At 48.2% G+C, this 26,439-nt stretch overlaps 1 long non-coding RNA gene across 1 annotated transcript in view; it reads right to left on the bottom strand.

Moving 5' to 3' along the window:
• LOC146074094 (uncharacterized) overlaps positions 1–25,720 on the bottom strand; it is a 153,433-nt gene extending 127,713 nt beyond the window's left edge. Inside the window, exons 1-2 of the long non-coding RNA XR_014473361.1 lie at positions 25,512–25,720; positions 12,854–12,922 (exon numbers count right to left, since the gene is read on the bottom strand). This is a non-coding gene — a long non-coding RNA (uncharacterized LOC146074094). The remainder of the gene's footprint in view (positions 1–12,853; positions 12,923–25,511) is intronic.
• Between the last annotated feature and the right edge of the window lie 719 nt (positions 25,721–26,439).

The raw sequence follows: 26,439 nt of genomic DNA on the forward strand, positions 1-26,439 counted from the left end.
TTCAGCTGTTCCATCACTCTCCAGGCATTGCCCAGGAATACTCCCTGGTGAATGTAACATTATAACCGGCCAATACCTTCAAATAAAGGGATTATGGATCAAACTCAACAATCACCCGTTCAGATCCTTGCTGGTCAGGTTCACCAGTTATCTCAGAAACTTCAAGAACTTACCCTCCGGTTCAATTCCCAGGATGATAGAGGGGTTATGTCCACCAGCCCAAGGTTAATTTACCTGACCGGTTCGCAGGAGATCGCTCCCACTTCTTCAATTTCAAGGAGGCCTGTAAATTATACTTTAAGCTCCGACCTGCTTCCTCGGGATCAGAGGCTCAGCGTGTGGGCATCACTGTCTCTCTCCTTCAAGGGGACCCACAAACCTGGGCATTTGGACTTCCCGCTGACGTGGAGGCCCTTTCTTCCATTAATTATTTTCTGCTATGGGGTTGCTATATGATGACCCCGACCGTGCAGCTTCAGTTGAAGCTAATCTCCGCATGCTCAGGCAAGGGCGAGGTCCGGCGGAGGTTTAATGCACTGAATTTAGAAGATGGGCCATAGACTTAGGGTGGAATGACCCAGCACTCTGTAGCCAGTTTCGCATTGGGCTGTCTGAGCGCATCAAGGACAGTCCGGTCCAGTATCCTGCCCCATCCTCTCTTGACAGGTCATGAAGCTTGACATCCGCGTCGATAGGCGGTTCCGGGAACGCCAGAGAGAAAAAGACTTTGGGGTCTCTCCCTCAGATTGTCCGTGGGAATCCTCTCTTGAGACCGAGGAGGAGCCAATGCAGATCGGAACCACCCACCTCTCGATCTCTGAGAAGAATCATAGGAAGTCTAAGGTCCTATGTCTGTATTGCAGGGGTGCTGGTCACCGCGTCTTGTCATGTCCTCTAAGACCAGTAAAAGACAGGGTCTAAGTGAAGCTAGGGAGATTCACTTATACCTATTCAGTTTTTCTCCCTTAAATTAGATTTTGATCCCGGCGAGACTCCTTCACAGAAAGAAGGGTGGAGGTTACTGCTCTCCTGGACACTGGGGCCGCCAGAAACTTTATGGATCTGGAGTTCGCTAACTCCCTGGGGTTCACACCTATACCCTTAGAGGCACCCATCTCTGTCTGTGGTTTGAATGGATGGCCTCTTACCAATAGTTGTGTTTCCTTACAGACGCCCCTTCTTCAGTTGTCCATTGGGGCTCTTCATTCCGAACAAATTTCTTTCTTCTTGTTTCATTGTCCCATGGCCCCGGTGGTCTTGAGTCTACCTTGGATGAGTCAACACTATCCTCGAATTGACTGGGGAACGGGAGAGATCGTCCAGTGGGGGCCGAATTGTGGCAATAAGTGTCTTTTTCTTCCTCTCCACACTACATTGGCGATCCAGTATTCTTTACCCCGTCCATACTGGGACTTCACAGATGTCTTTTCCAAAAAGGATGCAGATACCCTGCCACCGTATCAGCCTTTTGATTGCGCCATCAATCTGGTTCCGAAGGCACCTCTTCCCAAGGGACGTTTGTTTGCTCTCTCTGTCCCTGAGACACAAGCAATGGATCAATACATCCAAGAAAACCTTGCTAAAAGCGTCATTAGCCCATCCAAGGCTCCTGTATGGGCAAGCTTCTTTTTCATGGATGGCACCCTGCGCCCTTGTATCGTCTACAGGGCCCTGAACAAGATCACCATAAAAAAATTCCTATCCTTAACCTCTCATCTCAGTTCCGGTTGATCAAGTCCGTGAAGCTGTCGTCTTTTCTAAAATTGACTTAAGGGGGGCCTACAACCTGATCAGAATTCGAGAAGGAGACGAGTGGAAGACGGCATTCAATACACACACGGGGCATTACGAGTACTTGGTAATGCCCTTCGGTTTGGCTAACGCTCCACCCGTCAAGATGTAATCAACGAAGTCCTCCGTCCTTTCCTTGGTCAGTTCGCAGTAGTTTACCTGGATTACATTTTGATCTTTTCCAAGAACCTAACAGAGCACCAACACCATGTCAGTATGGTCCTTCAAAAACTTTGCGAGAATAATCTCTTTGCCAAGTTGGAGAAATGTGAATTTGAAGTTGACCAAATCTCATTCCTTGGATATATTATTTCCCCAAAGGGTTTCTCCATGGAGCCTAACAAGGTCCAGGCCGTTCTCTCCTGGGCCCGTCCAACCTCTTTGAAGGCTCTTCAAAGGTTCCTTGGTTTCTCAAATTATTACAGAAGATTCATTCATTCTTTCTCTGACATTGTAGCCCCTTTCGTAGAACTGACCCGGAAATGGAGCAGATCCTCAGTGCTGGCCTCCACAGGCCATCGCAGCGTTTGACAAACTCAAGAAAGCCTTTTGTTCTGAACCAGTGTTACGCCATCCAAACCCTGAAATCCCTTTCTTTGTGGAGGTTGACGCCTCAGACATTGGAGCCGGAGCAGTCCTCTCACAAAGAGCCACATCTGATGATAAAATGCACCCCTGTGCATATCTTTTCCGTAAGTTTTTCTCCATAGAGAGGAAATACAATGTTGGTAATCGTGAACTGTTGGCAATTAAGTGGGCATTCAAAGAGTGGTGTCATTGGTTGGAGGGAGCAATACATGTAGTCACTGTTGTGACAGATCACAAGAACCTGGCTTACATCGAGTCTGGTAAATGACTTAATCCCAGACAGGCCCGCTGGGCATTATTCTTCACCAGGTTTAGCTTCGTCATTACCTTCAGGCCCAGACCTAAGAATGTTAAAGCAGACGCACTCTCTCGCAGTTTCCAACCAGTACAGAATGTTCAGGTCTGACCCAGGATCTATCCACTAAAGTTCTTGCCGCCCAATCGTCTGCTCTAAATGAGACTCCTCATGGTCGTCTTTTTATCCCAGAAGGGCTGCGGAAGTTGGTCCTCAAAGAATTCCATTCCAGCAAAGTAGCTGGTCATCCGGGCCTCACCAAGACTTTAGAGGCATTGTCCAGGGCCGTCTGGTGGCCCACCATGAGACGGGATACTTCTCAGTTTGTAGCATTGTGTGACATTTGTGCCTGAAACAAGTCTTCAAAGAAGACCCCAATAGGTCAATTACTTCCGCTGGCCATTCCTGTTAAGCCTTGGTCCCATATTTCCATGGATTTTGTAGCAGAATTGCCTGTTTCCTCACAATACAATACCATTTGGGTCACTGGATCGCTTTAGCAAAATGGTGCATTTTGTCCCATTGCGTAAACTCCCCAGTGCTGCTGAATTGGCTCGGCTATTTATCCAACATATCTTCAGGCTTCATTGTCTCCCTCTTGATATAGTGCCTGACACGGAATCCCAATTTGTGACAAGATTTAGGAGATTGTTTTGCGCCAGTCTGGGAGTCCATATTAGTCTTTCATCTAGATATCACCCACAGTCCAACGGACAGACCGAAAGGGTCAATCAGATTCTGGAGCAATATCTGCGATGCTTTGTTTCTAAATGCCAGGATAACTGGGCAGAGTTGTTACCCTTGGCTGAATTCTCCTATAATAACTCATGTCATTCTGCCTCTGGAAAGTCTCCTTTTTTTCTGCAATTTTTGCTTTCATCCCAAGTGTACTTCGTTCGATGCACCTATGGAGGATGTTTCCTCTTGCTTTGTTAAACGCTTAAGAAACTCTTGGAAAAAGGTTCATTCTGCACTCAAAAAGGCTTCATTTCGGGCCAAAGGATACTTTGACAAGCATAAGAGATCATGTCACTTTAGAGTTGGCCAGAAGGTCCGTCTGGTTATCCACCCGGCATATTAAACTCCGTCAGAGGTGTCCCAAACTCGGGCCCGTTCATTGGACCCTTTACCATCCTCCAGGGAGTTAACCCCGTGGCCTTTCAATTATCATTGCCGAAGTCTTTAAAGATTAACAACGTCTTTCATTGCTCTCTCCTTAAGCCGGTATGCTCCTTTACCAAGTTTGGAGCCTCCCGGGCTCCAAAAAAACAAGTCAATCCTTGTTCAGGGCCAGCAGGAATATGTAGTTGAAAAAATTCTTGATTCCAAGCGAGGTTGGGGACGGCTACTATTATTGGTGCATTGGAAGAATTATGGAGATGAGGAAAGGTCTTGGGTGTCAGAGTAATACCTGCATGCTCCCAGATTAAAAGCGCCCTTCTTCCGACAGTTTCCTTGGAAACCGAGTGCAAGGGGGGGGTACTGTTTAGAGGCCGCATTAGTGGCGGTTGCCTGGCATAGCCGGGTCCTGCAGCGCTGGTCCCGGCAACAGTTGCTAGATGCTCAGCACGTTTCTCCCTGCCAGCAGCACCTCTTCCCCAGCGGTTGCCGAGGCTTGGAAGCCAGGTAGCAGCAGGTAATTAGCCAGTACACCTGTGGCAGCATGCAGCTGCTCTCTGTTACTAATCAGGGATAGACACGCAGGAAGCAGCCTTTATAAGGGATTCATTTTGTGCTGCTCCAACGCCAGTTATAGAAGTGTTTGGAGACTGCTGGTTAACCTCTTGATACCTGAATCCCAGGAAGCTACCTCTGGCTACCTCCAGGCTGCTCATTCCCTTCTCCCCTGCAAGCATCATCTAGCTTTTGTTATACTGTTTATTGGCAGGGAGTTTAGCAGACATTCATGGTTAGCTGTGTGAGGTGAGCTTTCCAGTTTGGGCTTGTGCTTTGGCCGTGGCGTTAGGCAACACAGTTCAGTGTATGTATATACGTTAGTTATTACTGTTTGTCCATGTCTCTATAGTCTGCGTTTGCATTTATTTTTGTTATCAGTCATTGCACCTTCCTTGTCTTAGTCTTGCTCACTTTGTCATTGTTTAGTGCTCTGTCTCAGTTAGCCTGAGTTTATGTATCCTAGTCCTCGCTTCTTGTAACCCTTCTTGTCTCTAAATCCTATTGTTTAGTTAGTTTCTGTAGGCAGTGTAGTTCCATGCTTGCTGCTATCTACTGGTAACTGCCCAGGGCCCTTGGGGTTAAGTCTACACTGCCACTTGCCGACATAAGACCAGGCAGCATACAAGTACCAGTAGACGTTTACAGTCTTATGGGAAAAGGGCTGTTATTGGCAAGAAGGCTCGCTTGTGTGCTCTGTGGACTTAGACCTGGGTGTCCTGGGTGGCTACCCAGAAGACGTCCAGAGGCCCCTCGGCTGACGACCTGCAGTCAAGTAGCCAAAGTGGTTCTGCCCTTTCATCTGTTCCGTCACTCTAGGCGTTCCCCAGGAAAACCCTGCTAGGGTTCACCAATACTCCCTGGTGAGTGTAACAATTAAGAGAGACGGTGATCCACAAGACGTGGACAACCGTTCGCAGAAAGGATTCCTTTGTGGAGGCACACTTTTATATCAAATGAGTTGAATAATGGCTGTATTAAAACTTAACTTTTAATTCCAAATAGTTTAAAATGGTTATAACTCTTATAGAAAAATAATAAGAAGTGTAATTAGCCTTTAAATGGCAGTAAAGAGTTATGCATAAGAATTATCATATATATATATATATATATATATATATATATATATATATATATATATATATATATGTAGCGATGTAAAAAGATGTCGGCGACTAATTATTGTGAATGAGATAATTTAAATAAAAAATAGAATATTTAATGGTATGACAATAGAAGAATATGATAATAATAAAACACACTAAAAGTTGGTATGAGAGGTATACAAGTATAAAAGAAAGTGTATATTTATCATATTCTTCTATTGTCATCCCATTAAATATTCTATTTTTTATTTAAATTATCTCATTCACAATAATTAGTCGCCGACATCTTTTTGCATCGCTACCTATAAACCCCTAAGTAACATACCATTACTTTTACTGACACCCTTTTTAACCGAAGGGAATATTATTGTTTAAATACTACCAATTCAGCACAAGTGGCACCCCCTATCTAGAATTAACATATATATATATATATATATATATATATATATTTTTTTTTCTCCGTCATGGAGGGGGTCAGTATATTCCTGTTATTTCCTCTATGTGCTGGCGATTCCCATCAGGAATATCTCGGATGATCAAAAAGGGAAGCAAGCATTTCCTGAGAGCCAAGGTCTATTTACAATCAAACGCTTATCAGAGTGGTTGGGGACCACTAATAACGGTACACCTGAATTTGTTGGGGTGCTTGTTTCACGGACGGTGAAGGCAGTGGCGTAGCTACGTTTTGGGCGCCCCCCCCCGCCGTTAGGGGGGGGGGGGCGCCCATACCCACCCCCCGCCGCTGCCCCGTCGAGCACCCCCCCCCGCCGCCGCGCCGCCTATGCTAACCCCCTCCCCCGCAGTCTTACCTATCGCGCTGGTCCCGGCAGCTCCGTCCGTTCATCTGCTGAGGACCACCACAAAATGGCCGCCCCCATACAGCAGACATATACACACACACACATATACACATACATACACATATACACATACAAACACACATACACATTAATTCTGTGGGACAGGCGATTTATCTGAGCCCAGGACACCCCTCCCCCCCCCCCCCAAAAAAAAAAACCGCGGCAGCCCTCCCCCACCCGTTAAATTCGCGGCACCCCCCCACCCGCGAAATTCGCGGCACCCCTCCCCCCACCTGTGACATTTGCGGGCACCATCCCCCCACCTGTGACATTTGCGGGCACCATGCATGCCACTTTCAGCAGGGGCTGGCTGCTGTAGCTGAGTACAGAAGTACTCACAGTTGATGTCTTTGCAGGAAGCCACTGGAGCAGGAAGGTGCTGCTGAAGGGGATCTGGACACTACCGTACTTGGCAGGAGGAGACAGATGAGCCACTGCAGGGCTCCCGACTGCCGATGCATGTTCTCCTGTCTGCGGAGCTTTCACCCTGTCAGCCGCTGCCAAAGGCCGGCTACTGGGTCACGGGCACGTCCCGGTGTTCTTCAGTCAGTGTGCTGCTCTCTCTGGTGGAGGGGGCATGGCCACTGCTCTTTATTAGTGAGGATGGTCGGCCGGCCGGAAAGCATGGAGAACGGACCGACAGAAGAGAGTTTGGACCGGCCCACCGGGAAATGTCCCGGGGTCCCGGTGGGCCAATCCGCCCCTGATATTGGCAGTGCGGGAATCAGTAATAATCACAATAAGGCAGGGTGGCGTTTACTGCCACACCACCGTATGTACTAGCACCCATTGTGAGGGCACAAAGCCCCTCTCTCTCTCTCTCTCTCTCTCTCTCTCATCATATGTAGTTCATTTACTAGAGAAGTTTTGATTGATTTTATATAAGTTCATATGTAAACTCAATCAATATAATATCATAAAGGAATCATATAAATCAAGCAGCTGTAGAACTGCTTCTATGCATAAATTAGTTCTGTAAAATGTATTGTATGGTTCTTTTACTACATTAATTTCCATGTGTTGTAAAGGCTGTGGATTAGGTTTGCTACTCTATTTTAGCTTTAGAATTAATTGACATGTTTGTTCTCGATTATTGCTCTGATGGTTCATAGGGAACTGTAAATATATTTTGACCTTGCCTAAGAGCCCATACACATGTTGAAATTTGAGCTAAACAAGGTAGGCTAGGCAATTTCCCTTTAACTTTCCAGTGCCTAGACTGCCCATACACACATAGAAAAAAACAGGTTCGGAGACGGTGATAGCAAGGCGCAGACCACACTTCGCTATGGGGTGTACACGTCACTTAGCACAGATTGCTAAAAACACAACATGTGTATGTCCCTTAGGTAACACACACACATACAGTATAAGACCTCATTCTGATTACTTCGGTCCCCCGTGCATTTGCAATGGTGACTGATGTGAGCATGTGAATAATTGTTTATTAGGGTCCTACGTCCTTTTCATACCCCTACTATCCACGTCGGCGTGGAGTTGAGAATAGAATAGTGTGGCGAGCGCAGCGAGCGGACGCGGATACCTGTGAAGCCCGCGAAGGGACACGTTTACCTGTGAAGGTATCCGCGTCCGCTCGCCACGCTTCGGGCTCGGTGGCTCGCTGCGCTCGCCACACTATTCTATTCTCAACTCCACGCCGACGTGGATAGTGGGGGTATGAAAAGGTCATAGGACGCGTACCGCCGCCCCTCGCGGGCTCGCTGCGCTTGCCACGCTTCGGGTTCACGTTTATAGTGGGGGGGTGGCGTGGGGGTGCATTTAACATTGTAAGCACCCATTTGGGTGCTCAAAAGCACCCTTTAGGGTGCTTATACGATTTTTGGTCGTATAGGGGGTCAAAATCGCGTCGCATCGCATCGTATGCCATCGGGTGCATGGCATGCGATGCGATCTGTTCGTCGTACGACGGACATCGGGGGCGCCGCCAAAATACACAAGTACCAAAAAAACATAAAAAAAATGCTAAAATCCCAGGCCATAGCAACTATGCTAGTGTTTGACGTGCATCCATTTATCCGTATTTCCTTACCACATGTGTTATTGTACGCAAACACATTCATTGTAAGAGTAATTTATGTTGTGAGGCAAATAACAGCAAATTCCAAAAAGTCCCATGTTTTTCTGACACAATGTATTTAATAGTGGAGGCTAATTTTATTCCATAAAATGACAGACACGCTCCTGCTGTCCGCGGCCTGAAAAGGGTAGTTAATCTGTTGAAACCAGATCACTGTATTTTGGCCACTTTAATAAGGGCCTTATTCTGGTTGACTCACAAAGCTGCGAATTTCACAACTTTGCGAGTCATTAAAACGCCGACTTCACGTCCGCCCGCCCCCCCTCACGCATGCGAATGGATGTTTTGCATATACTGTACATCCATTCACAGCCGTGCGTGCGGGTACTAAATCATTTGATGGTCACCGATCATCAAAGGATTTTGCACGTGCTTGAAGACCTGACACCTCTATGGAGTCCCTGCCCTAATGGAGCTTACAATCTATGTTCCCTTCCACACGTACACACACACACACACACACACACACATTCTAGGGTTCATTTTGTGTTGGGAACCAATTAGCCTACCAGTATATTTTTGGATTGTGGGAGGAAACCGGAGTACCCAGAGTAAACCCACGCAAGTACGGGGAGAATATACAAACTCCGCACAGTTAGAGCCATGGTGGGAATCGAACCCATGACCTCTGTGCTGTGAGGCAGTAATGCTAACCATTACACTGTCCGTACTGTCCTGTACTGTATGGGAAGCAGGGGGTAGCTGACATCCGCTTACGTCAGCTGCTCACCGCCCGAATGTTTGTTAAAGATGCACTAGCATGAAATGATGAGTGTTCCCATGGATGCGTCCCTTCACCACCACCACCCCCCGTCCGCACTGCTAGGTGTAAACACAACGGCAAACAAGCAGTTCACCATGCCCACTTGCACCAATTGGCTGCACATGAATGTATATGCGCATGCACAGACGCTCATCATCGCTCCCCTGCACGAACACGCAGGGGAGCATGAGGACCAGAGTAGGGTCCTTAATCCCAAGTATTGTAAACCCCTATCTTTGTTTTTGTTGGGCACAAACCTGCAGAGGTGCAAAAGGGTGTTGGTGAAAAAAATTTCTGCACAAGCGGAACATGACATGGCATCTCCTTCTTTCATTTCTCAGGCAACTGCTGGAGAAAATGTCATTTTCAAGACACACCCGCTACAATGACGGACATGTCTACTATGACTGCATATGATACTGTCGCCATTGAAAGAATGGTGGAGCATTATTTCTTTCCTCAGTTACAGTATTCAAGTAGGCATGTCAGTAGGAATTTATTACTATTTACAGCTTCTTATATAGCGCAGCATATTCCATTGCGCATTACAATTGGAACAACAGTGATAAAACAACTGGGTAGTACTAGTAACAGACCAATATGGAGGTAGGAGGGCCCTGCTTGCAAGCTTACAATCATGTAATATATTGGCAGGAAAAAGATGCAATGTTTCAGTTGGGCAAACAACCTTTTTTTTTACTCCAGTGTGTTTACTCTTTATTGCAATTTCATATCTAATACAGCACCACTCCTCTCCCACAGTGTCCGGATAGCTCTCCAGTGTATCATCACTCTTCAGTAACGCAATTTAAATTTACAGCAGCACCCCTCTCCCACAGGACTGGAATTATACAGCTTATCACTGGACTGGAATTATACAGCTGCATCACTGGACTGGTCTTTCATGGCAGTACCACTGGACTTTAACGGCAGTACCACTGTACTTTAATGGCAGGCCCAATGGACTTTATCAGCAGTACCACTGGTCTGAAATTATGCGGCAGTGTCACTGGACAGGAATTATACAGCAGTACCACTGGACTGAATTTATGCAGCAGTATCACTGGACTGGAATTATACTGCAGTATCACTGGACTGGAATTATACAGCAGTATCACTGGACTGGACCTATACAGAAGCACGAATGGACTTATGGCAACACAGGACACCAGCAGCACTAGGCAGCACAGGACACCAGCACTAGGCAGCACAGGACTGGACTTATATACACCAGGACACCACCCCCACAGACTACCACAGCACCAGAGAGAATCATCCATGCACTACCCTCTCCAATTTCAGAGTGAAGATGTCGTCGGTAGCATAGACTCTGGATCTCGCGAGATCCGACTGCGGGATGATGATGTTTTGCTGCATTCTGAGACCAGAATGTGGCAGAAATTCCTGAACTGGGGTGTTTGGGCAGTTGTTCTCCTGGATTTTAGAAAAGCTGGTACTGACATCACAACTGAGCAGGAAGTTGTGATGTCAGTCACTACACATCGGGCTTACAATCGGTAAGTGTGTTGTGGTAGTGGGTGATTTAGTATTGTAAACCCCCATCCATTTGATTTTTAGTGAAAAATGAAGAAGAAATGGTTATCAAGCCTATAGTGCGCATTCCATCCCTGAGATTTGGACGTGTGAGCAGCTTTTCCTGGATTATCTTGTATTTTTATGCTGTTACTGTTGACTTATTTTGTGAGTCCTCTTTATTAAATTCATATCATGTTTTTTTAAATGATCTGCACTATTGTTTATTTCCTTGGTCTCCCATTCCCATGGGGAGTATGTACTGCATCTTTCAGATCGTGACTATAAGGAATTAATTGGATTATCACAGTGGCGTAACTACGGGAGACAACATAGGCTCCAGCCACCGGGCGCTAAGCCCTGAAGGGGCACATCGCTCTGTCACAATTCCAGCCAGCTCATGGAGAAAGCATCACTGCCCCCCCCCCCCCCTGGCCGCGACAGCCCCTGACTGCTGCCAGCCCTGCAGCGCCGGCGTCTGTCTATCACCGCCTAAGCTGTCCAGTGTAACTTCAAAACTGCAGCCACGGCCTCCATGACAGGACGGCGGGCAGGAGGCCTGTAAGGCAGCAGAGGTACAGCATGTCATGTGGCTTCTGGCACCTCGGCTCCAGTGGTGTCGCTAAGGTAAGAGGGCTGCTGGTGGCCGGGACCTATACAGGTGCGTTACCTAATTGACCCCCCTCATTCTCTGCCTCACCCCCTCTCTATATGCCTGACCCCTCATCACTCTCTGCCTTAGCCCTCTCTCTGTCTCTCTCTCTAACTGACTCCCCTTTCTCTACCTTTCCCCCTCTGTCTCTGCCTGAACCCTCTTTGCCTGACACCCCTCTGTCTAACTTACCCCCTATCTCTCTCTGCCTGACCCCCTTCATTCTTTGCCTCACCCCCTCTCTATATACCTTACCCCTCATCCCTCTCCCTCTGCCTTAGCCACCCCCTCTCTCTGCCTGACTCCCCTTTCTCTACCTTACCCCCCCCCCCCTCTGTCTCTGCCTGAACCCTCTCTGCCTGACCCCCCTCTCTATATGCCTGACACCCCTCTCTCTACCTAACCCCCCTTTCTCACTCATCTCTTTATTTGCCTGACCCCCTCTATCCCTCTACATAATCAGTCTCTTTCTCACCCCCTCTCTCTATTCCTTACAATCTCTCACCCCTTCTCTCTCTCTCTCTCTCTCTCTCTCTCTCTATATGACCCCCTCTCTCTCTATTCCTTACAATCTCTCACCCCTATCATTCATCACTGACACCATCTCTCACCCACTTTCTTTCTACCTTCCCTCACTCTCACCCCACTCTTTCCATCTGACACCCTCCCCCTCTCTATTCCTGACACCCTCTCTCACCCCTCTTTGTTTAACCACTTCTCTCCTCCCACGCTCTCACCCTCCCATCTCTCTATCCATGACTCTCTCTCTCACCCCCTCTCATTCTATCACTGACACTGATCACTGGAGTTTGCAGAGAGGTGCCTTGAAGCTTAGGGCGATTCGCACAGGGGGTTCATGTGCGAATCGCCCTAAGCTTCAAGGCACCTCTCTGCAAACTCCATCAGACCAGACTTTGAACTCAGAATTTCCACTTCCTACATAAATCACCAGGAGAGGCCATAGGTCCTGGGCTCAGGACCTACGGTAGCTAAAGAAGTCTAGCACAGACTTTCTGAAAACCCTTTTGGGAAATCTCCCCTGGTGACACTGGTCAAGGAAGATTCTCATTGTTTGGGGACCCCACATAGGTGTACTGAAACACCAATTATTACCACACAAGGTACCCCTTTACCCCTAGGGTAATTTGGCCCCACCCCTTCATTCCCCCACAACACCAGAGTCTGGTATACACCCAATATTCTGAACTAAATAAACCATTTTATTTTATCCGTCCATTCTGCAATCCGCACAATTCTTTACACACCAACACCATCAGTTTTTTCAACACAAGCAGGATAGCGCTTTCCCTCTCCAAACGTTTTTACTATCAGACTGGCCCTGTTCACATCTGTTGTATACCCTTTTACCTGCAGTAATAATAGACCAAGGCCTGCTAAAGCAATTTAAACACATTATAATAACAAGGCTGGGCAATTAATGAAGAGTTGAATATTAACATCTGTTTATTTTGTGCAATTTCACTACATACCGTAGTTCTTTATCACCTTTTTTCTTTATATACTGTAGTTTTCATTCTTCATCACATTCTTATGTTGCTCTATATGATGGAAAGATGTAACAAATTTCAGACAATGGAAATCTGCTTCTATGTAAATTCCTCTGTCCTACAAGTTATCACTGTGACTTTGAGCAGCACAAAGCTAGGGCAGGAAACACTAATATTGTATGTTCCGTATCCGTGGAGATAGCGGACATCTCATAACACTTCATGCTGATAATAAAACACTATTATATAAGAGACAGCTTTATTCGATCCTTATTTAAAAACCTTTCATCCTTAATTGTTGTCTTTGTAAAACAGAGACTACCAAGGAGATAGTTTTCCTCCAATAAAAAGGAAATGGGAAACGACATGAGCAGACCACCAATAGAGCTCTGACAATCAAGTGGTTCAGAGGAAATCATATATTTAATATTCTTAAGCTTTTATGGCCATCTGGTAATATTTATATTAGACATGAGTGTTAGCATGGTGGAAGATGGGGTGTAATGTGTTGACCTTGGCCTGAGACGCTGTAGAGATGCATCCGAGTTCTTCCTTCCAATATTATATATGGAATATTGCTATTGCTATAACTAGTTAGAACATAAGTCAGATGTCAGATTTAGCTGCTATACTATATTCCCTGTAAGTATATCAGGCTTGTCTACCCTCCCGGAAATGCCGGGAGGCTCCAAAAATCGGGTCTCCCTCCTGCCCCCCCCCCCCCCCCCCCCCCTGGGATGGAGGGCAATCCTTCCGCATTGGCCATGCAGCCCCTGCACCCCCCTTCCGTGCTGCACTAAATACTGTTTTTCGCAGGTCTACGGCGAGGGACTAATAGCGTTATTTTGTGTCATTATAGCCCCCAACCCCAATCCGCGGACCCGCCAATTGCGTTGTTTGCCTGCCATGGGGGCGGGGCTTGTTGATGTCCACCTCACCCCACCCCCCTGACATACTACTATTTGGTCTCCTCTTCGGGCTTCTCCCGGAGAGGATAAAACAAAAGTCGGCAAGTAGGAAGTATATTCCCTTTAAGTATATGTCTTTTCTTATTTAAGTGTTTTTTCTGCTACAACGCCTGTGTCTCAATGATATCTCTGTTTTGGTTTCACTCCATACATAAGCAGCAATGACACCACTTGAACACTTACATCTGTCTAACAGCATGGCTCGGCCAGATCGGTCTGTGACTCAGTGTCTATCCCACATAAACACACTGTTTCTTTTTAAACTAAAAGCCAAATTGTATCACAACTGAGACAAACAGCGCAGATACGCTCTTTTGGCTGACATCATTGTGATGATACTGGGGAACATGAATGTCAGGCTGCTTCTAAATGTATTTTGCATATCATCTTGTAGAGAAGAAGATGAAAAAGAAAGTATTTTGTGATTCAGATATGATTCTGTCACTGTCTGTGCTTTGTATCATAATCCCCCATGTCATAACTTTTAATACCCCTTTATCACCAGAAATGCAGGGACAAACCTGGGAATTCAGTTCCCGGGACAAGCAGGGACATTCCCGGGTTTGGACCCATTCACACCTCACTGCCGTCGGAGAGGTGTGTCATCATCATCCACCGGCTGTCTCCTCATTTGCACCCGCCGCCTGCGTCAATTCCCAGCTGGACAGGACACCGAGGACCCGGCAACCCGTGTAAATATACCCGAACCCATTCACACCAGCCAGGTCCCCGGGTTGAACCCTGGAACAACCCTGCTACCTAGCAGGAATGGATTGCCGGCAAATTAGCCCGGTAATTTGTCCCAGGTACCTTTCACACCAGCGGTAGTACCGGGTTGTTCCAGGACTCAACCCGGGAATTTAGGCTGGTGTGAAAGAGGTATCAGAGTGTCTCAATTTGCTGACTAAGGGTTTTCATTGAAAAAGAGAGAAGGACATGGGAGAGGCTTTAGAATGCAATGGGACGATGAACACTGAAGGGGAAATGTACTAAGCCGGCCTTATACGGCCTATCCTGCACTATGATATGTTTCCTATGCTTTTGAGTATCCATATTTAAGAAGAAGGAAAGCGGAATCCATTGGTGATGGATTATGTCCCACAATTAAGCGCATATGTCTGCTTTCATATGGTAGACATAAAGGTTACATTCTATGGATTGAGATAAATGCGCATGTTTTTATATCGCACCACATCGCCGCTATTTGCCCTTTTTAAAATCGCATTTTTTTTTAATAATTCGCATATTTAATGTGATGCGCTTTGGAGGCTGAAAAGTGCGAAGTGGTGCCATTTGCGGCGAAGTGGTGCGAATTTAAGTCACAAAAAAGTGCGATTTCTTCCGCCGGTCATGTGCGAGTTTTGGACCAACCGGAGTGCGATTTACAAAACTGTCTCCGCATGACTAAGAACCCCCAACCTATTGGCCCACCTCTGTCCCCTCCATTATGTATCACACCCCCTATATAAAAGGGACACTGGCGCCATTTCACTCTTTGATAGGAAGTAAGGAGCATGGAGAGGAGCAGTGGCAGTGTGAGTGCAGGAAGAGATGTTGGTGGCAGAGTGAGCAGTGGCAGAGTGAGCAGTGGCAGAGTGAGCAGTGGCAGAGTGAGCAGTGGCAGAGTGAGCAGTGGCAGAGTGAGCAGTGGCAGAGTGAGGAGTGGCAGAGTGAGGAGTGGCAGAGTGAGGAGTGGCAGAGTGAGGAGTGGCAGAGTGAGGAGTGGCAGAGTGAGGAGTGGCAGAGTGAGGAGTGGCAGCAGCCAGCCAAGTGGGAGAGCCAGCAGGGTGGCAGGCAGCATGGTCACAGCAAGGCCAGCCCCAGACCAGGCCCTGGCCATCCAGCCCCAGCAGGAGGAGGTGGAGGATCCGCTGGCATCCCCATCCTATAGCCAAGACCTTGACCATACCCCACAGCAGCTGCAGGAGGGCCACATGTCAGAGGTGGAGGAAGTTGGAGGTGTGGAGGAGGAAGACACTGGCATGGAGGAGGAGGGGTACATGGCTGGAGTAGAAAAGGAGGAGGAGGAGGAGGAGGTAGAAGCTGGCCGCACAAAAAGTGGCCGAAAGGTCAGATTCTCCTACGAGGAAAATGCTGCACTTGTCCGGGCTATCATGCCTGTGTTTGACCGGTTACTTGGGAAAACTCACCACAAGACCACTGCACAGCGCAAAAGGGCTATGTGGAAGGACATCACCCAGGCGGTGAATGCTGTAAGTCAGCACAAGCGCCTGGTCAGAAATGTCAAGAAGAGATTCAATGACATCAAAAGGCAGCTGAAAAGTAAAATGGCCATGGAGTTGGAGGAGGCCACCAAGACTGGCGGAGGAAGCCCCACCACTGTGTGCTACACATCCTATGAGGTGAAGTTGAAGCGCAACATACCCCCTGAGGTCCTGCCTGGCATGCACGTGGCGGATACCGATAGGCCGCAAACGCCATCCAGAGCTGGTAAGTGTGACCACATGCAATCTTAAACAAACATGCCAATGTTTTCTAACTGTAATCTTCACTTGAATTGTTATGCTAAGTAAAGTGCTGCTGTGGAACTACATAGCCCAGCAAGGTCATGCACAAGAAATTGCTTGCTCCTACTTTCAAATTGCTCATAATGCTGGGCCTTGTAGTTCCACAACTGCTCATATTGATCAACACTGTAACATTCTTTCTAGCAGCCTAACATGTATGTGGCCAAAAACAAAGAGGTGTACTGGTGGTTTAGCTGCCATGCCTACATACCACAGATTATCCAATAGTTCATGTGTACAATAGTTTAATAATGCTCTAACAAAATAATCTGGAAAAAAAAAAATGTGGGGAATAAATAATGTAGTCCTTATCCAAATGAAGTATTGTCCATTAATGTCATTTCAATGCATGTTTGCCATAAATGCTTATCCATTGCAAGGTACATAATGGCTGCCCATCTTTCCTTTCACAGATTGTCCGTCCCGAAGTGCTCACGCATCCAAGACAAGAAGACCCGTTGCTGCGGAATCTGTGGAAGCAGGTAAATGATCAAAAAACACGCCATTACACATACAGTACACACATACATCTCACACTACATTCATCTCCTGCTGCTACATTGCAACGGAAATTAATGTAATCTGAGCTAGGCATGTGACTTATTATTAATGTCAATGTTACATGCTGTATCGGGGTACATGTGTAAGTACATAAGACCCCTAGGTATGTGCGTCCAGCATCTCAAGCCCTTTCTAAAACAGTACTGAAGAGAGTCTGGCCTATATATGCATCAGTACTTACCTCTTCATCTGTATCCACAGGTACTATACAACTAGGGACAGTTCAAACAGATTCTTCAATGATGGTGTTAGACGAAATGGACATCATTCTTGAACCAGTGGAGACCTTTGCGGCAGAGGAGGAAATACAGACCTCATCACAGAGTGATCTTCCCCCAAGTGGGGTGTCTCCTAACCCACCCCCACCCACAAACACACCCCATACAGCAGCTTCTGCTTCCCAAGTAGCTAACTCCTTGGTCAATTTCAAGGAGAAACAAATAGAATTTATGGTCTCCCAAAGCCTGCAAATAGGTAACATCCAGGGGTACATGCGTGACACGTTTCTTCAATTACGAAAAATTGCACGTAGTGTACGGGTAGGTGTAGGCACTCATGCCTACACCTACCCGTATAGCTGCACTAAGCCAATCATGCACAGCGCAGACCAATGCCTTAATAGGTATGCAGGCCCAACTACAGCAGCTGGAAGCCAATGTCGGAGGTGGCGCAGCATCAACTCTCAGTAGTGTATCTAGCACCCCAATAAGTGGCTCCCCCACTTCCCCACCCTGTCGGAGTATTAGGACCCGTGGTGGGCTGGGTGCAGGTTCTAGAAGTGGTGTAGAGTTGCCTGATGGTGGGAGAAGATAGCTCATATTTTTGATAATTTTGTAATATGCAATACATCTTGTTACATCCCCCGACAGTTTTAATGTTTTACTTGCAAAAATGCAGATTGCTTCTGACATAGTATACTGCAGTAAAAATGTCTAACCGCATACCATTGTGTCTGTGTATTATTTATCAACCAATTGTTGTGTGAATGATGACATAGTGTAATGGTATATGACAATGGGATTGCTGTAAAGTAGTGTGGGGTAACTCCTGGCCCATCAAAGGTTGTGGAACTACATATTCCAGCAAGCTCTGACACTCATGGTTTGGACTGTAATGGTTATAGTGTGTCAGGGCATGCTGGCACGTGTAGTTCCACAACACCAGTGAGTCATGTTTTTGAGCAAACGTAATTCATACATGTATCAAATGTACTTACAAGCTTGATACCAGCAAGGGATAGGTCAGCACCACCAGCTGCATCCGTTGGCCTCTGTGTATTAGGCTAAATGTGGGTGGAAACAGATGGTATTGGTAAATAATTTGTTTATGAGTACACTTACAGCAAAGGTACATTTTGGAATACAGGGCACATGTGCTTACCAGAAAAGTAACAGCTGATGATGTGTGTGCGCACTAGATTCCCCCTCTGCGTACCCCTCACTACCCGAGGTGTGGTAGGTTGGGCTTTCTGCACAACTGCTGCATGTTCCTCCTCCACATAGGCAGGTTGGGACAGGGCTATGTTGTGCAACATGCAGCAAGCCTGGATGATCATCACTACTTTTGCAGGGTGGTAAAGCAGCGTACCCGATGACCAGTCCAAACAACGGAATCTACTCTTCAAAATGCCAAATGTGCGCTCCACCACATTGCTGGTTGCAATATGGGCTTCATTATACCGGTGCTGTGCAGGGCCCTCTGGGGAGCGCAAAGGTGTCATGAGCCAGGAAACACACCCATATCCTGAGTCACCTAAAACACAGATAGGAAGTGATTGCCTTATATGGTAAGGTATGTGTTTTTTTGCAAACAGAAGACACTGGTAGAAGAACAATATGCTTGTGAAACAGGAAACACACACATTACAGCAGGTACAAATAAGGACAGACAGGGTAATATGTAAAAAGGTACTTACCAAGTAGCCAGCCCTCTGGCATTTGGTGGTCGGTAAATCGGTTCCAGAGGGCTGAGTGCCTCAGAATATAGGCGTCGTGGCAGTTCCCAGGAAAGCCTGCAACAACACTCAGGATTTTGAGGTGAACATTGGAAACAACCTGCACGTTCAGGGAGTGCCGCCCATGCCTATTGACGTAGACGTGGCCCCGCACGTGCGGTGCCCTAATCCCAATGTGTGTGCAGTCTATAGCTCCCAGCACGTGAGGGAATGCTGAGAGTCTATAGAAAGCCAACTTGTGGTCCTGCCACTCCAACTCAGAACTGGGGAATCTGATGTATGTCCGCCACAACTTCTTTAAAGCAAGTAACACTTAAGTAAAATGCTTAGAGAAAGTGGCCTGTGATACCCCCAAGGACCATGGAGGTCACAGACTGAGTGGAGCCTGTGGCCAAATAGTAGAGGGCACACATTAATTTGTGCAGCCCAGACACTGCATAGTTGCCTCCCCCAAAAGGGTCCAAATCATCTCTCACCTGCTCATATAAGTCCAACAGGTTAATGTGCTTCAGCCTAAACATCCCCACAACCTGTTGATCCGAAAGGGAGTCCAGGTACAGCCGAGCACGATACATACGTGGGGTACGCAGTAGTCGGGGGGCTACCTGGATCTGGCGCGCAGCTTCCTCCCTCCTGCGCAGCTCCTCCAAATGGGCCACATCACAGACAAGCAACTCCAAACCACTCTGCAAAATCTCCATGTCTCAAACCCTCACAGGTGTCCTTAATGATGTTGGGGTTTATGTAGGGGTGTTTGAGTGAAAATGAGGGCACCTGTGCTGAAATTAACCATGTGTGCACTTGACCAAAGTGAGTTCTGGGCCAAATCGCCCAACAGAACCTGGTCTGAAATAAGTGCGATTATTAGACACCTAAAAAGTGCGATTTGGGAAAACGCATTGCATTAAATAAGCGATTTGTATACTTTTCTGTACGAAAACATCTGGATGCGATATAAATGCGAATTTATCTCGCACTTTTGGACCGCATGCCTTAACGCACATAATATGCGATTTCAGTCCCTTTGCGCATCCTATTAAATAGGCGATATCGCCATTTTGTTTACTAATTAACGCCAAAAAACAGAAATCTCATCCCATAGAATGTCACCCAAAACGTTGGTACGAGTTATATCTTTTATCTATTTGTATAATAGAAGGGTCCTTAGTGTTACAGTGTTGCACTGTTATTCTCTTTTTTTGGGGGGAGATGGGGCAATACCCCAGAAAGAAAGTGAATCCAACTGCACCTACGCCTTGGCAGTTGTCCAATAATCTTGCTTGGTATTGTATGTCAATTTTGAAGTGGTTCTTCAATTTAAGTGGTACAGCACCCATAGCTGCTTTTAAGCGAATGGTATATTGATCTAAATCGTATTATTTGCACTATTGGTCGACAGTCAAAAGGTTGACACATGATAAAGGTCAACATGGTCAAAAGGTCGACACAAGCAAAAGATCGACATGGAGCCAGTTGCCAGTGGTGCGGAGGTGCTGCTGAAAACATGTGGGTGGCTGGGTGCGGGGGTGCCGCTAGAAGCAGGTGGGCGGCAGTGCAGTGGCTTGCACAGTGTAACCTCTGATCACTTCATGCTGAGCAGAGCCACATGCCGGGGTCAGGATACCTGTGCAGTGTCTGAGCAGGTGCATGTGCAGTCTAATCCCAAAATCCCAGGATTTAAATCCCGGCAATTTCGGGGCCAAATCCCGGGATCCCGCTGACTGGGATCCCGCCACCCTAGTCCATATGCTACATACAATGGGCTACCGCCATTCTGATATGGCAGTAGCTGCAGGAACAATATCTGGAATGCATTGCTTTTTGGATATTGGGCAGCACTGCGTCCTTCATAGACACCGCAAGTGGAACACGAGGGCTCGCAGCAGGTAGCAGAGATTCCTGTTGTGGTCCCTTCTACAAACATGCCATGGTACTTAACATTTGCATGGCCACCTAAAATGGGTGTCTTCGGGGATTTAGCTGCAAATATTAAATGATAAATGGGGGCCATAGTTAGACACTACCTGTACAGTGGGGCATGGTCACACTGATACATACCTCCTAACTTGTCCTATTCCATGAGGGACAAAATACTCCAAACCTGCTGGACTTCCCTCTGAATGTATGATTGCTATCACCTGTTTTGAGCTGGTGAATTGATAAAGATGTTTAAACACAGGTGATGGCAATCATTCATTACCAGGGAAGTCCAGAAATAGAGCATTGTTTCCTTCCTGGAGAGGGTCATGTTGGGAGGTATGCTACGTCCACGTGTGTCACAGTGGGGGGGCATATTTGAGCTCTGATGGGCACCTCGGATTGGTCATGCAATACAGGAAGGGCCAGCAGTGCAGAATGATGAGTAAGGATGGAGAGCGGAACCTCAGATGCCAGCCGCATCTGTTTAGCAGCCCATATCTGACCTCCTGCCCACAGCCTTCCTGTCTGTATATACTGAAAGGGACAGCAGCAGCCTAGCCAGTGGTGCAAGTAGAAAAAATGACTTCAGCAGCACATACACGTCCCGATGCGGGCATGCGTTGTGGGCTGCAATAGCAGGGATCACATTGCATTGCATGTGCATCCGTTGTGCATGCAATGCGATGCAATTTGATGAAACCTAAGTACAAAAAGTATGTGCAAGCACATACTTTTTGTACTGTGCGATGAGGTGCGCGGGAGCTTAGCAGCGTGTATGGGCAGCTTTAGTGGTACTGTGCCGCGCACCGAAGGGTGTGGTCAGGGGCGTGGTCATATGACACTAGGGGGAGTGGCTGGAATATTGCACGCCGAAGGCACATGGCCAAAATTTACACAGTAATGCATGTTACGCGTCACACACCCAATACATATGACCCATGCCATAATGCCCGTTACACATTATGCCCCACACCATAATGCTCATTGCACCCACAACTGATGCCCATTAATAATATGCCCCCACAGTGCCAGATATCATATGCCTCCACAGTGCCACACATATTTGCCCCCACAGTTCCACACATATCAGGGCCATCTTAACAGAAGCACGTGCCCCTGGGCAAAACAATTCACTAGGCCCCATCCCCCACCCCTGCACAACACAGGAGGCACGCTGCAGGGAGACATCACCTAACAGCAGCAAGCACTGTCTGCTCCCCTGCCAGTGGCCACAGCATGTACACGCATCCTCTCATCATACTGCTGCTCATTCGTAGCGGAAGAGTAGCTGGTCACCAAGTAGGGGGGTCATGTGGCCAGTACACAGCCCAGTGTGGGGTCACTACTAAGATGCAAGAAACTGCTGGAGCTTTATTACACTGAACTAATGGCTACCAGACAGCAGCTACATGGTGCCCCCAGTAACCCGCACACAGCCAGTGTGTGTCATCCTCACACTAGCCCCCCTTCCCTGTGCTGCTGAGCTCACCTGCCACGTGTGCACGGCACTGTGCTGCTGCTGACCCTGCTCACCCTGCCAGGGGCCAAATGTACAGAGCACACAGGCCACAGCCCACTGTGCTCACAGTACAGCCCCTGCCACCAGTAACCAGCAGCGGGCACCAGGCTTGGAGCTGCTGCTCCCACTCTGGTGGTGGGGGGGGGGGGGTCACACAGCGATCTGATGGCAGTGGGGAGGATGAGAGGCATCATAGTGGAGATTAAGGGGGCAGCGCTGCCAGCGCTGACTAATCCAAAGTGCTGGCAAGGACAGAGAGCCACAGGGATCGCCGTTACCTGGTTGATGCTGCAGCGTCGGCAGATGATCTCTGGGACTGTCAGTCTTCTCCTCGCACTGAGTAACAGGGAGAGGGTGAGCGATAGCACAGTAACAAATCTCCTGTATTCCGGGTGCCTGTATGTGCAGAGTACATGTGGAGTACTCAGTCCCAAACCACAGTGGGACTGAGTATTGTACTACACGCATACAGGCGTCCTGGACCGCTGTCATCTTCACACAAGGCGTGAGCTTCTCCGCTCATGCTGGGCGCGCTGCTGCTGACTGCTTACAGGCAGAGCACGCTGTCATTCAAGTATGTAACAGCGCGCAGGGACGCTGGGGCTGCCCACGGCTCACTGCTGGAGTCCCATCGCGCAAGGGGACAAACAGCCTGGGGGCTGTGGGGACAGTTGCACAAACAACATGGGCCCTTGAAATCCTGGGGCCCCTGGGCAAGTGCCCATTGAGCCCAATGGAAAAGACGGCTCTGACAGATATTCCCCCAGTCTTTTTAGGGTACCTTGTTATTGCCAGGTGTGTGTCACATCTATCTGTCTTTGTGTAATGCAAAGACAAATCTATATGCATTGGTGTGGGATTCTGTGTTTGTATGTCCCCTTATGAAGGGGAGCACATCGCCGAAACATTGAATAAATAGGAGTGTATTTTTTTTGCCGTTACAACTAGTATACACAGCACCAAACAACATTATACACAGCCCCTGCATATTACACCTAGTATACACAGCACAATACTACATTATACACAGCCCCCCAAATTACACATAGTACCAAACAACATTATACACAGCCCCTGCATATTACACCTATAATACACAGCACAATACTACATTATACACAGCCACCCAAATTACACATAGTACACATATGTAAGCCCCAGAAGAGGAAGGGGTTAATTGGAGACCCGGCAGGCACACTCCAGCGCGCGCGGGGTTAATACCCCCTGGTCCGGCGCTGCGTGACTGACAGGACGGAGAACGGATTTGGTTGGCAGAGAGGAGGAGGAAGGGGCGGAAAGGAAGGAGCAGCGTGCAGGGAGGAAGAGTGAGAGAACTCACGTGCTGAGCAGAGGCTGGCGCGGGGAGAAGGGAGCGGCACCAGCGCGAAGTCAGAGGAAGCGCTGGCCGCCCACCACCCGCCGGTGAAGTCGCAGCAGAGAGACGGGTGACGTCAGGGTGACCCCCGCCGACCCCTAGAGGAGAGCGGGAGACGCGGGTGGATGGAGTGCCGCAGGCAGCCGGGCTCATTCAGCGCTGCAAGAGCCGTGACCCCCGCTGACCTTCCCCATCCACCAGCCGCAACTGAGAACGCGGCAAGAGCCGTGACCCCGCTGACCCCACCATCGTAGCCAGCTGGACATGACAGCCCTCAGAGGCTGGTCAGTGTGACCCACCCTCACTTCCCCAGGCAGCCAGAGTGATCCTGCCCACCACTAGAACCCCATAAGAGAGAGAGAGACAGCAGCCCCAGACAGCTGCACCAGCCGCAACTGAAGTCGTGGTGCCAGCCTGACCGTGCCAGCAGCAGACGCCGCCGATCGAATGCCGGGCCCCAGGAGGGTACATCGGGATCTGCCACAAACCGTGAGTTTGCCCGTGGGGCATTGAATGCTGAGGCTCCTGTGTTAGTAAAGGGAGAGTTAGCATAAACGGACCACTCCCAGTAGTATTGACTGTGTAGCCTGTCAGGCTTCCCAACTCCTCGGCCATACCAAGTAGGAGCCGCCCCGTTGTGACCCCGGCTGAGGTAGCCTCTGTCTGGAGCTAGGAAAGTACCCTTACTAATACCCCCTCTAACCGCCACCCCGGGTAAGGAAACATAAGATACTATAAGGGCCAAAAAGGGCCTCCTTGCCACCTTGTTTGCTAATCTTAGCAGTGAAAGAGAAAGTCCTTTCCTGGGACAATACTGCCACCCAGTGGCCCAAGACTCGAATTGCGATCCCTATAGGAGCTGCAAGAAAGTAATCAAGTACCTCAAGCCCTATGAATAGGCCCTACAATGGGACTGACCGGTCTTAGGTAACAGAGGGTGCACCCGGGTTCTCAGGTTAACTTGTGTATTTATTCGATGGTGAATTGCCGACATAATTCGTGAATATACAGTGTGTTGTAAGGTTCACTCGCATTCGGACCTATCACTGCAGTCAAACGTAAGTGGTGTACCCACGCGCAGTTCAGTGGAGGTAAGTACTGGCTCCCCGAGCCACAGTGATAGGCCGGGTACGGAGTGACTTAGAGTTACCGGTAGCTCCATAGGCCTTGTATGGTATCGAATGTGATAATGCTGTTGTTGCCTAGCATAGGTTATATTGCATTTGTTGTATTGTGAAATTACTGTTACATCACTACGTAAAAGAGGTTGATGCTTTATGTGGCCGTTGTAGAATAAAAGGTCAACCTAACTCTGTGTCGACTGCTCTGTGTCATCATCCTGTATCCCGAGAAGACTCCCGACTGGAACCCGACAGATCGGGGAAGCACGACCTCACCGCATCCAAAAAGGTAACCCTCTTCAGGTGTCTACACATAGCACCAAACAACATTATACACAGCCCCTGCATATTACACCTAGTATACACAGCACAATACTACATTATACACAGCCCCCAAATTACACATAGTACCAAACAACATTATACACAGCCCCTGCATATTACACCTAGTATACACAGCACAATACTACATTATACACATCCCCCAAATTACACATAGTACCAAACAACATTATACACAGCCCCTGCATATTACACCTATAATACACAGCACAATACTACATTATACACAGCCCCCCAAATTACACAGCCCCCCCTATAACACCTAGTAGTACACACAGCAATGTAAAACAATAAACACAGCAACCCCCCCCCCCCCTCCCTCTCCCACCCCATTACATTACACAACACTCACCCATATTTTTGGATCCTTCCTGGGAAGAGCATGGAGCAGGCCCCGGGCAGTGTGGTGGGGGGAGGCTGTCCCTCAGCAGGCAGAGGAGCAGGAAGTGGAACAGCAGGGCTGGGCAGGGCTGATACACGGAGACCACACTGACAGTGTGGCTGCCTCAGACGGCAGGGCTGAAGCACGGAGAACACGCTGACACCCAGTGTGTTGGGGGATGGTTGCCCTCAGCAAGCAGACTGCAGAGGAGCAGGAAGAGGAGAGCACGGAGACCAGTGGGCGGAGTCAGCCTCACAGAAGCTGAACTCCTGGCCGGGTCACTCTCATGTTACAGCTGAAGCTGCCTCTCTGACAGCAGCACGGCCACCCACCACTACCCACAACCCCGCGGTACGACGTATCCCCGGCAGGCCCCACCCCCCGACACTTACATATGCGCGCATGCGCAGTTAGAAATTTGAGGGTATTTGTTATGACGGTACGGGGTACCGGCACAATATGTTTTGCCGGTACGCCGTACCTAGGGTGACCAACTTTCCAAAGGGTCAACCCGGGACAGGGGTTCGCGGGCTCGACAACCCCCCCCCCCCATACTGTATAATGGGATTTCCATTCCCAATCCCAGCCAGGCCTAGCCAGTAGCCCTATTCTAAGGGCCTTAGTATAGGGCTACTGGCTAGGCCTGGCTGGGATTGGGAATCCCATTATATAGTATATAATGGGATTTCCATTCCCAATCCCAGGCCTTGCCCTATACTAATGGTCAGACTCCAGACCAGTGCAAAAACTTTCAGCATAGCCTATTAGCCCTTAGTCAGTATAATAGGGGGTAGGCCTGGCTGGGAATGGGAGGGATAGATGACAAAAAATATAGAACAGAACTTTTAATAATTTATCTCGACTCTCACAGAGTCAGAGTGACTCACCCGGCCGCACA

This window comes from Crinia signifera, chromosome 4, assembly GCF_055691185.1.
Source record: "Crinia signifera chromosome 4, ASM5569118v1, whole genome shotgun sequence".
Lineage (NCBI taxonomy): Eukaryota > Metazoa > Chordata > Amphibia > Anura > Myobatrachidae > Crinia > Crinia signifera.